The sequence below is a fragment of the Staurois parvus genome, unplaced genomic scaffold (genome assembly GCF_062004578.1).
Source record: "Staurois parvus isolate SC_StPar_1 unplaced genomic scaffold, SC_StPar_1.0 ptg000406l, whole genome shotgun sequence".
Classification (NCBI taxonomy): domain Eukaryota; kingdom Metazoa; phylum Chordata; class Amphibia; order Anura; family Ranidae; genus Staurois; species Staurois parvus.
In genome coordinates, this window is record NW_028318202.1 from 843011 (window position 1) to 854252 (window position 11242).

At 44.6% G+C, this 11242-nt stretch overlaps 1 pseudogene; it reads left to right on the forward strand.

Moving 5' to 3' along the window:
- The first annotated feature begins 7937 nt into the window (after positions 1-7937).
- LOC149455071 (uncharacterized) lies at positions 7938-9619 on the forward strand (annotated as a pseudogene).
- Positions 9620-11242: the final 1623 nt, after the last annotated feature.

Genomic DNA, 11242 nt, shown 5'->3' on the forward strand with positions numbered 1-11242 from the left:
AAGAAAAAGAGAAGCATCAGGATATACACTCCCACTTCCTTCAACCAAGATCCGATGGAGAACAGGAAATCTCCCAATCCTCCAAAACCCTTGAACGGATTCCAACCCTCACTAGCTATAGCTCTAGCTTTTCCCTGTAGTTCACTAACTTTGTCCATATGGGCCTGGACCTTGTCATCGGTGTCTTCTATCCAAGTACAACAATCCTCTCTGATGAACTCACAGAACCCCCCTTTGGCGGCTAAAAGGTAATCAAGGGCCATCTTCTCCTGAAGCACTAAAATTCCCATCTGCCGTTGTTCTTGGGCAATTTCTCTGACAGCCTCTATGGTCTCGTTAAACATACTATCCACAATGACAGAAAAATTGTTCAGGCGCTTCATAAGTTCTAGTCCCCAAACCTGTCCATGAGGGGAACCAAGCCCATGCCTGGTCGCCCTCAGAGAACAGCTCCCTGCGAACTCTCCCTGCCATCCTTACCTTCTTGTGGACCATCAACTCTTCATAATCCATCACTACATAGGATGCGGGGACTAGCTTTATGAGGGCACACGAACCTTTCGCATTCTGGGGAAATGTTCTATAGGCTGCCGAACCACACAGAAATTAGTATGGACCTGTCAGAGCAGAGCAGGAGGAGTTCCTCGTTCGGCCTCTGGCACTGAGCAACAGTTGCACAGACTGGGGGATTGCTCCCTCAGTCTGCACATCACATCTGTCCTTCCAACAAACGTGGTCTGGTTGGTCAGTGTGGTTACTCAGAAGGGAAGTCTGGTTAGTCAGATTGACAGTTATACCTCCCTCACAGGTGGTAGTCCCAACAAACTTGTTACCTGTGCCAAAACTGATGTTAAAGCACACCTGAGGGCTGCCTAGCTGCCCGTTACCCATAATGGACTGGTGAGGGCCCTACAGGAGCTAGAGCTAATATTGGTGCTAAAACTGATGTTACCTGCTAAAAATGTGTCATTAAGTTCTACCGACAAATGTCTACGTGGGGGCTGACCAGGGGTCCCTTGCTTTTTTATGCCGACACGGATGTCATATAGGGCATGAACAGCGGCCATTGCGGACATGTGATGACTGGGTGGGGGCTTAGAGCATACCCAACAGTTGGTTTTGTTGGCGGTTCTGGCTAAACGCAGATGCATTTTAAATAAAAGGTTGGGGTATCTGCCGTCTTTTCCTCCGTTCACACACATGTAAGACATACAAACAAAAATAAAAAGGAAAATGACACCCCTCATTCTCTGGTGTAGCTGAAAAGCTTCTTGCAGTGGCTTGCGTGCACCCAGTTGTCTCGTCCCTCGAGCTTGAGTGAGGTAGGTGTCGTCAGCTGGACTTGGTATGGTCCGGTGAACCGTGGCTCGAGTCCGGTTTTTTGATGTTTCTTTAGGGCGACCCAATCACCTGGCTCAATAGAAAGAACACCTATTATTGCATTTGGATCCGGGAGCGATTTACAAACCCGGTGGTGTATCTTCTGCAGCTCCCGTTGCAGAGATTGCACGTAACCTGTAAGCTGTGAATGCAAAGACAACAACTGTTGAGGAAAGTACAACCCTGTTTTGGGAGGTCCCCCAAACAACACCTCGTAGGGTGACAGCCCATGTGGTTGCCGAGGGGCATTCCGGATGGAATAGAGGGCAATGGGGAGACACTCAGGCCAAGGTTTTTTGGTATCGGCCATGATTTTGGAGATCCTGTTTTTAAGGATTCCGTTGAGACGTTCAACCTTACCGCTACTCTCGGGGTGATACGGGGTGTGTAGCCGCTGACTCCAGTTCCACCAAAGAAATGCAGTCGTGTCCTTTGGAAGAGAGATTAGTAGTGGACAAAGAAGACATGTTAGCAGAAGAGGTGTTAGTATTGTTAGTCGGGTTGCAAAATTCAGCACTGTCATTGCTGTCCTCCCCCCCCTTCTCATCTTCCAACACAGGAAGAAGAGAAGCTGGGTTAAGAATAGTGCATCGTTTGATAGTGAGGTTAGTAGGGGTTAGGAGGGCTTTCCCCTGAGAGGGGTACCTTGCCTTGGATGTCCTGTTTTTGCAAGATCGTTCTTGCTGCACTGGTGTCGGTGAGGCAAGGGCTGGGATATTTTAATTCCTCTAGAAAAAGATGGACCTGGGCCGACACCGATTTGTCAACTTCCTATGAGGATTCATAGGAGTTACTTACCATGGTGGTCACAGGGGCGAAGGACTCATCAGGAATGAACTGCCACCAACCTTTAGGTAATTGGGGACAGCTCCTCCTCATGTGCCCCGTTTGGTGGCACTGGAAGCACCTGGGTGGGGGCCTATCCTTCCTGGGACCCAGATCCCTTGGTTTTTCGTGTGGGGTCTGGGACATAAGAACTTTGGCCTTGTCCTGTTTTCTTCTATCCATTTCCCTCTCTATTGCCGCAAGAGTGGAAAGGATAGCAGGGATAGACATCTCATTATATTCGGGTCGGGCCAGAACCAGCCTTTCCCGAATTTTAGTATCGATGCCTTCCAAAAATTTGGCCCGCAACAGAATGTGCGTCGCGGTCACCTTTACCCCTTCAGTTGGAGCATCAGGTCCAACTTCCAGATCCGCATCCAGTGCCGTCTGCTTGAGACGGCGCCAGAAGCAGGCGCATTCCTCATTAGGACCCTGGGTGAGCTTCATCATGTCCGTAATAGAGGTAGCACCATACATTTCTGGAAGCTTTGCCTTTAGCTGTGCACAGAACTCTTTGCCCCCTGAAGTCATCTCCTCATGAGTGGTTATAGAGCACCCTGCAATAACCGGGTGTCTATTCCCCTTGATTCGCAGATAGTCTGAAAATCGGTTGTTGAGAAGACTTCGTAGTTGGAAACAGAAGGAGCTGGGGTGAAGCAGGGAGAAGGGAGAGGTAGAGGTAGAGGCTGAGGCATAGATACAGAAGACACGGAAGGTACGTCAAGAGTGACGTCACTAACAGAAGAGACAGGTGCAGTTATACTTATCTCAGCCACTGTTGGTTGTTCGGGAACCCCAGCAGACCCTGATCCTGCCTGCCTTAGTAGAGTCAGCCCTGAAAGAGCTTCCTCCACCTCTGACACTGGATCCTCCTGTTTTATTCCCTCTGGAGGCCAGGTATACATCACCTGGTTCTTCCGGACAGACACCAGTTTATGTACAGTTGTGTCCAAAATTATTCAACCCCCAATGCTGTAAAGGGGTTTAGGGACTATAGTGTACATTTGGAATTGTATTCAGAATCAAATCCTACAAGGACGTTGTAACTACCCAAATGCAACTAAAATGACATCAATTGTTTATGTAATACAGTAGTAAATGGTTCTTATGTGGTTTCTTCATTGCCACAATTATTCAACCCCTTAAAGACTACCACTCTGAAGAACAGAGGTTCATACAGGTGCTTTCCATCAGGTATTGAAAACACCTGTGGATGTCACCGAGCAGCAATCAAGCATAATAAGCACCAATTAGGCAGCTTTAAAATGACTGTGATACTCAGCTCCTTCTAGACATTTACTGGTGTGGTTACAAACATGGTGAAGGCAAGAGAATGGTCCAGGAAGACAAGAGAAGAGGTGATTTCTCTTCACAGGAAGGGCAATGGCTATAAGAAGATTGCAAAGATGTTAAACATACCAAGAGACACCTTAGGAAGCATCATTCGCAAATTCAAGGCAAAGGGCACTGTTGAAACGCTACCTGGTCGTGGCAGAAAGAAGATGCTGACTTCGACTGCTGTGCGCTACCTGAAGCGTAGAGTGGAGAGAAGTCCCCGTGTGACTGCTGAGGAACTGAGAAAAGATTTGTCAGATGTGGGTACAGAAGTTTCAGCCCAGACAATAAGACGCACACTGCGTAATGAAGGCCTCCGTGCCAGAACTCCCAGGCGTACCCCCTTGCTGTCTCCAAAGAATAAGAAGAGTCGACTGCAGTATGCCAAAAGCCATGTGGACAAACCACAAAAGTTGTGGGATAGTGTTCTGTGGACTGATGAAACAAAATTAGAACTGTTTGGGCCCATGGATCAACGCTATGTTTGGAGGAGGAAGAACAAGGCCTATGATGAAAAGAACACCTTGCCTACTGTGAAGCATGGTGGAGGGTCAATCATGCTTTGGGGCTGTTTTGCTTCTGCAGGTACAGGGAAGCTTCAGCGTGTGCAAGGTACCATGAATTCTCTTCAGTACCAGGAGATATTGGATGGAAACGTGATGCAGTCCGTCACACACCTGAGGCTTGGGAGACGTTGGACCTTTCAACAGGACAATGATCCCAAGCATACCTCCAAGTCCACTAGAGCATGGTTGCAGAGGAAAGGCTGGAACATTTTGGAGTGGCCATCGCAGTCACCAGACTTAAATCCGATTGAGAACCTCTGGTGGGACTTAAAGAAAGCAGTTGCAGTGCGCAAGCCTAAGAATGTGACTGAACTGGAGGCCTTTGCCCATGAAGAATGGGCGAAGATACCCGTAGATCGCTGCAAGACACTTGTGTCAAGCTATGCTTCACGTTTAAAAGCTGTTATAACTGTAAAAGGATGCTGTACTAAGTACTAAGATTGAATGTCACTTGGGGGTTGAATAAAACTGATAATGCTGTGAGCACAGAAAAGACATTTGTGGTTATTTCATTATAACTGTTATGTTATATTTGTCTGACCTACAAGTGCCTCTTTAATGTAAATGTAAGCAAGATGACTGAATGATCAAAAGCAATGTCAAACTGGCCAAAACACTCAATTTCAGTGGGGGTTGAATAATTTTGGACACAACTGTATGCCCTGCCTCCCTAATCGGATTGACCTGTGAAGCCATAGCTGTGCGATCTCTAGTTCTGACGCCTGCATCCGTGGTCCAAATTCAGAGATGAATTTTTCCCACCTCCATGCGTCAAATGTACCTTCCCGGGGAATTTCCCATCTGGTACCCTTCAACCATTTATTCCACCTTTTGAGGGGTTCTGTAGACTTCCCCCCCAAACTCACCTTCATCAGTTGTGCAGCTGTCCTTACCCTGAAGAGGGCTGGTTCCCCCTCTCTCTTCATGGACTGACTACTGCCCATCGTGACTAGTCACTGGTATATATCCCGCGTCCGGGTACCTGTTTACCCCCTGGAGCACTCGGTGGGATCCTACCGAGAGGCCTGATTCCACCACTTTCCCAGCACAGCGTAATTTATGTGATACTTATCGATCACCCGAAGCGCATCAAGTGGCGGTCAGACTGAGAGCACACCTCCCACTCCCACAGCGCAATTTATGTGATCCTGACCACCCGAAGTGTTTGTGGTAACCAGGCTAAGCGTTACACTTCCCTGGACCGCCCACTCGCACAGCGTAATTTATGTGGTTCTCATCACCCACTGTGTTTGGCAGGCCACACCGCACAATGATGAAAGTGGCTTTTCTCTCCCTGCACACAGTAGCTAACTCAAGTCAAAACAAAAAGAGGGGTTCTTGGATGTTACTTCGGGGTCACTGGTTGGCCGGAAACCTGCTAACTGACCTTTAGGAAATTTGTGTAAAGAAAAAACGTTCCTAATACACACAGAAAAACCCCTTTTCAACCTGAAAAACCGTTAAAAAGGACAAAGTGGATCCTTATGAAAAACACGGGACGTTTCGCAGTAAAACAATTACACAGAGGTAAACAGAAAAACTGCGCCAAAAATAACGCTGTTGCTGACGCAAAAATCACTCCTACTAGCACCGCTAAATGATCCGCATTACACACGCAATCTTCGCTGTAACCACCTAAAACTGTTTACACAAAAAGTCTGCTGGACGCGAAACACGCAACGCAGCAGCTTAAAACAAACCCGCTTTACAATAAGGAACTACTTTTAACAAGAAAAACACAAGAAAAACATAATCACTATATAAGAAATCTATGTGCAAAAACCCCGACTTCACCGCACTCACTAAATGTGGAACACGTGAGGGGAAAACTCACTTATCACACTTTAAATTAGCTGGCAATACGCAAATTTAAAGGTAAAAGCAAACAACTTAAACTGTAAAAATTTGGATTAAAAACACATGCATATAGAAAACTGCATACACATTGCATAGAGATCATTGAAACTCAAAGTGAAACTTGTAAAAAGGAATGGTGGAGAAGCCACATGGCAGTCACAACTGGTTGCCAAACAAAGGAGCACATGTGGTTAGTCAAGAAAATGGCCCCCCACAGAGAAGCACATGGCAGTCAAGAAAATGGCCCCCCACAGAGAAGCACATGGCAGACTCTAGCCTCAAAATTGCCTCTAACCTCTTACATAAAACAGACTTTTGGACAGAACATACACTGGACAATTACACAACAATATGCAGCACACATACAACACAATTTGGTACGATCACAAAACAGACATAAAACACCAACATATCACACTAACATGCACATGTAACAGAGTACTGACAAAACATTGCACAGACTACATACACACAAAGATCTTACAACAGTTAACAATTAACCTAAACCTTTCAGCACTGTAATAATTACCTCACGTGGAGGGGGGGTAGAGCAATTACCACAGTACCTACAACCCGAAAATACTTACCTAAACATGCAACAACTTTTACCCGCTAAAACATATACCCGTTTAATTTTTGGTTGGAAGATTTTTAAACTTGACCAAATCCAGCCAACCAAACCCACCCCTCTGCTGCTCTCAGCAGAGAAAAACCCTCGTATTTCATCCACAAATCAAGATTTTAGGACAAAACTAGGTCCTTGTTAAGCGGAATTCACGTTAGCTAACAGAGAGCGAAATCAGCCACACGAACGCGCAAAAAGCGATCCTCTTAACGGTAGAGGGATCTGAAATGTGCCGGCATACTTTTTGCTAGTTCATGATGGCTCACTCCCCCCTCGAACTTGGTTAGCTATCGCAGAATTCGCGTTAGTATCCACTGGCCCGCCAAACTGTCTTGGAAATTCGCTTTAACGAATTTCTCCTTACCGTGAGTACTCGCAGTTGGATGCGCAGAAATCCCCCATAAAGCTGTGCGAATCTCGCTTACCACGACTGCAGCTTAGCCCCAAGATTACTGCGCCTCCAACTGCTTTAGCTTCTGTTGAAATGCGGGGAATTGGAGCTCCCTATACCCCAGAATGATCACACGACACTCTCAGGATGCTGTTGGAATTCACATAGAGACTGGCTTCAGATTCAGCCCCCGGTTTTATTACAAACACACACACGCCCCCCACATGAATAAGGTCAATCCCCTCCCACCGAACAATGCAATGGGGAGTGCCTATACACAGGATGTACATTCCGATTGGAGCATAGCCTTTCCTATTATCTATCACTGGTCCTCCCCCATGAGCCCTCTGAGGTCAGCAGACTTCCTCCCCTTCCCCCCCTGAGCCCTCTATGGAGAGCATACTTCCTGTCCTAGTAGCTCCCATTGGTATGTAAATTCCTTGTACAAGCATTCCCTAGAAACATCAGTCTGTACCTGGATGGGCCCGAAACGATCTTTATTAAAACACATCCATCCAGATACAGTTCAGGTTGGTAATGGGTTGTAAGATATGCATAAGCCTACACGCGGAGTTCATACCGCTTGGCGCCTTGCGTTATGAAGTCCATGTGGTACTATGCTGCTGATATGTGGATACAGGCCCGCAGCCTACCGTCGGCGGCATTCGCATGGAATGCCGTGGTGGTATACACGCCGGTCTATAAGCGCAGATCTGCCAATCTCATCCATTACCGAGCTGAGTACTGTAATACATACATTGTACATGCGCATGGCCCAGTTGTAGCCTTCAGAGCTTTAATTAAGCCACACGAGAGACATATGAATAACACTCATATATGACACATTTAAAGTTCAACCAACAATACAAAATTTCCATGACACCGTTGACAGAAGCAGGAAATACTTCTTACCGTTGACATCCCTACATGGCTAAAAACACCCTTACCTGTGTATAACATGATCATTCTTGGTGAGGTGGAGGTGACAAATGGCACTAACGTACTGAAACAACTGCTACCACAAAGCAGTCTCATCGTTAAGGAGAACCAAGCATGGAAAACCATGGACCTCAACTGCTGTACCCGACATGGCCAAGCCTGGCTTTGTTCCTGTTCTTTTGACCAGCTGGAGTACATTGATGGCTGTGCTACATATTCTGGGAACTGCATGATTCAAATGCAGAAATATGAACCAGCTTGGAAAAGTATATGTTTTGGCGGTTATGCCACTTCACTTATTCGCTTGATTATTAATATAATAAGTGATTACAACCTTTTGTCTATACGTGAATTTAGCCAATCCTGATGTGGCTATTACCAATAATATTAATACCAAATGATAACAACTGTGCAAAAAATAAAGATCTAATTTATTTACAAAGAAAAGAAGCTGACTACTAATCAATTATAACAAAATATAATGTAGCCGGTATAACTTTAAAAGTAGTGATATTACAATGCAAATACAGAATGTTACCAATACATAGAGACAACTACAGGAAAGAAAGTTACTGAAAAGAAACATAGAATAATGGTGGTACATTACACAGACATCCTGATGTCCTGACACCTGGGCTCCAAGAGGGACTTCAAGAGGGGCAATGGCTTACTTTTATACCCCCCCCCCCCATTCCAGGTAGAGTCACACCCTTCAATAAATTCCAGTATTTTGCCATTTCTGTTCAATGGGGGGCTCTGTGACTTGTGAAAGATATTGGCCAACTGTAGCTCATCAGATGGAATTTATGATAGGCCAATGTCCAGCTGAGCATACCTCCTTTGAATTCAGTTCCCCCAGGAAGATCTATGACAATATTCCCTAGGAGGTGTTAGGATTGACGACTCCAGGGCTTATTTCCTTACATCAGCCAGGTGGCCATGCTGCCATAAATAAACTTCTACAAGAAACCTTCTAAAGGGGGGTGTTGAGGTGATGTAACAGATAGTAAATTGTATATACAGTCAATGTCCACTTAGAAAGTGCAGTTCCGGTACGTTGCAGGAACTGAGACTTAGACCCCTGTCAGAAGTTCACAATAGTGTTAAAAATTATTGTAGGCCCAAAATATCTATCACAGATAATTCATGGAGGTGGCTCAAAGGTCTGTGCATTAGGGATTCCCACGTTTACTTGGCAGAGACAATTTCAATGCCAGACACCTACCACTGGTTGGTGTGTGAACCTCACAGATGAACTGTTGACAAATGGAGATGAGGACATTCGAGCAAATATTCAGATGAATCAAGTATTCATGGACATTGAGCAAACTGATCTTGGCAACTGGGAAGCTATGAACTCTCCTTTATTTAAGAAAATACCACCACTTACAGTTGAATTGGATACATTATTTAAGAGGGATAGTAGGAAAATTATAGAGCTATAAGAACTGGTAAAGGAAAACATCATCAGTTCTAATAAAATTTCAAAAGAATTTCAGGAGCCCTGGTGAAGCATACCCTATAACACTTTCACTCTTCCACTATTATAAACTCTCAAACTCTTTCCATGATTTTTATGGTTATTCAGTTTATATTAGAATGTTTGGTTTATATTGTTGTGTGAAAAAACAATTAAGAATAATCCAGGGAAATAAGAAAAGCATAGAGCTGGCATCAATTTTAGGAGCAGGAAATGACTGAGCAGTTTGATTGTTTATGGATCAGTTCTAGTCAAAACTGATCCAAGTGGGGGAGTATGTAGTATCATAATCATATCATAATATGTGTGTATCATAGATATAATTATATATATATACATATATATACAATATCAGTAAATGCGCTGTATATACATTCATGTATGTGAAGTTGGTATTCATAGCGGACCAAACAAACTGCATTTTTTTTTTCATATTAAAAGGATAGAATAAGGACTCCTTACTATGTTAATTTATGCAAGAGGTACAGTAATTACCTTACCTTTGTTATGTTGGGCTAACCTGTTTTTGGATAAATACAGTTGCAAGAAAAAGTATGTGAACCCCTTGGGATTACGTGGAGTTTTGCATGAATTGGGCATAAAATGTGCTCTGAACGTCATCTAAGTCACAACAATAGAAGAACACTGTCTGCTGAACATAATACTACACAAACATTAGATGTTGCCATGGTTTAATTGCACATTACATGTAAACATTCACAGTGCAGGGAGGAAAAAGTATGTGAACCTTTGGACTTAATAACTGGTTGACCCTCCTTTGGCAGCAATAACCTCAACCAAACGTTTCCTGTAGTTGCAGATCAGACCTGCACAACGATCTGGAGTCATTTTGGACCACTCCTCTTCACAAAACTGTTTCAGTGTAGCAATATTCTTGGGATGTCTGGTGTGAATCGCTCTCTTAAGGTCATGCCACAGCATTTCAATGGGGTTGAGGTCAGGACTCTGACTGGGCCACTCCAGAAGGCGTATTCTGTGCTGTTGCAGCCATTGGTTTGTTGAATTACTTGTATGCTTTGGGTCATTGTCCTGTTGCCTCACCCATCCTCTGCAGAGCTTCAGTTGGCGGACAGATGGTCGTACGTTTTCCTGCAAAATGTCTTGATAAACTCTGGAATTCATTTTCCCATCAATGACAACAATCCATCCAGGCCCTGAGGCAGCAAAGCAGCCCCAAACCATGATGCTCCCTCCGCCATGTTTTACAGTGGGGATGAGGTTTTGATGTTGGTGTGCTGTGCCTTTTTTTCTCCACACATAGTGTTGTGTGTTCTTCCCAAACAACTCAATCTTGGTTTCATCTGTCCACAGTATATTTTGCCAGTAGTGCTGTGGAACATCCAGGTGCTCTTTTGCATACTTAAAACGTACTGCAATATTCTTTTTGGACAGCAATGGCTTCCTCCGTGGTGTCCTCCCATGTACTCCATTCTTGTTTAATGTTTTCCTTATTGTAGATGTGTCAACAAAAATGTTAGTATGTGCCAGAGATTTCTGTAGGTCTTTAGCCGACACTCTGGGATTCTTCTTTACCTCATGCAGCATTTTGCGCTGTGCTCTTGCAGTCATTTTTACAGGACGACCACGCCTAGGGAGAGTAGCAACAGTGCTAAAATTTCTCCATTTGTAGACAGTCTGTCTTACCGTGGACACATGAACATCAAGGCTTTTGGAGATACTTTTGTAACCCTTTCCAGCTTCATGCAAGTCAACAATTCTTGATCGTAGGTCTTCTGATAGCTCTTTTCTGCGAGGCATGGTTCACATCAGACAGTGCTTCTTGAAACCAGTAAACCCAAAACAGGTGTGTGTTTTTTAAGGGC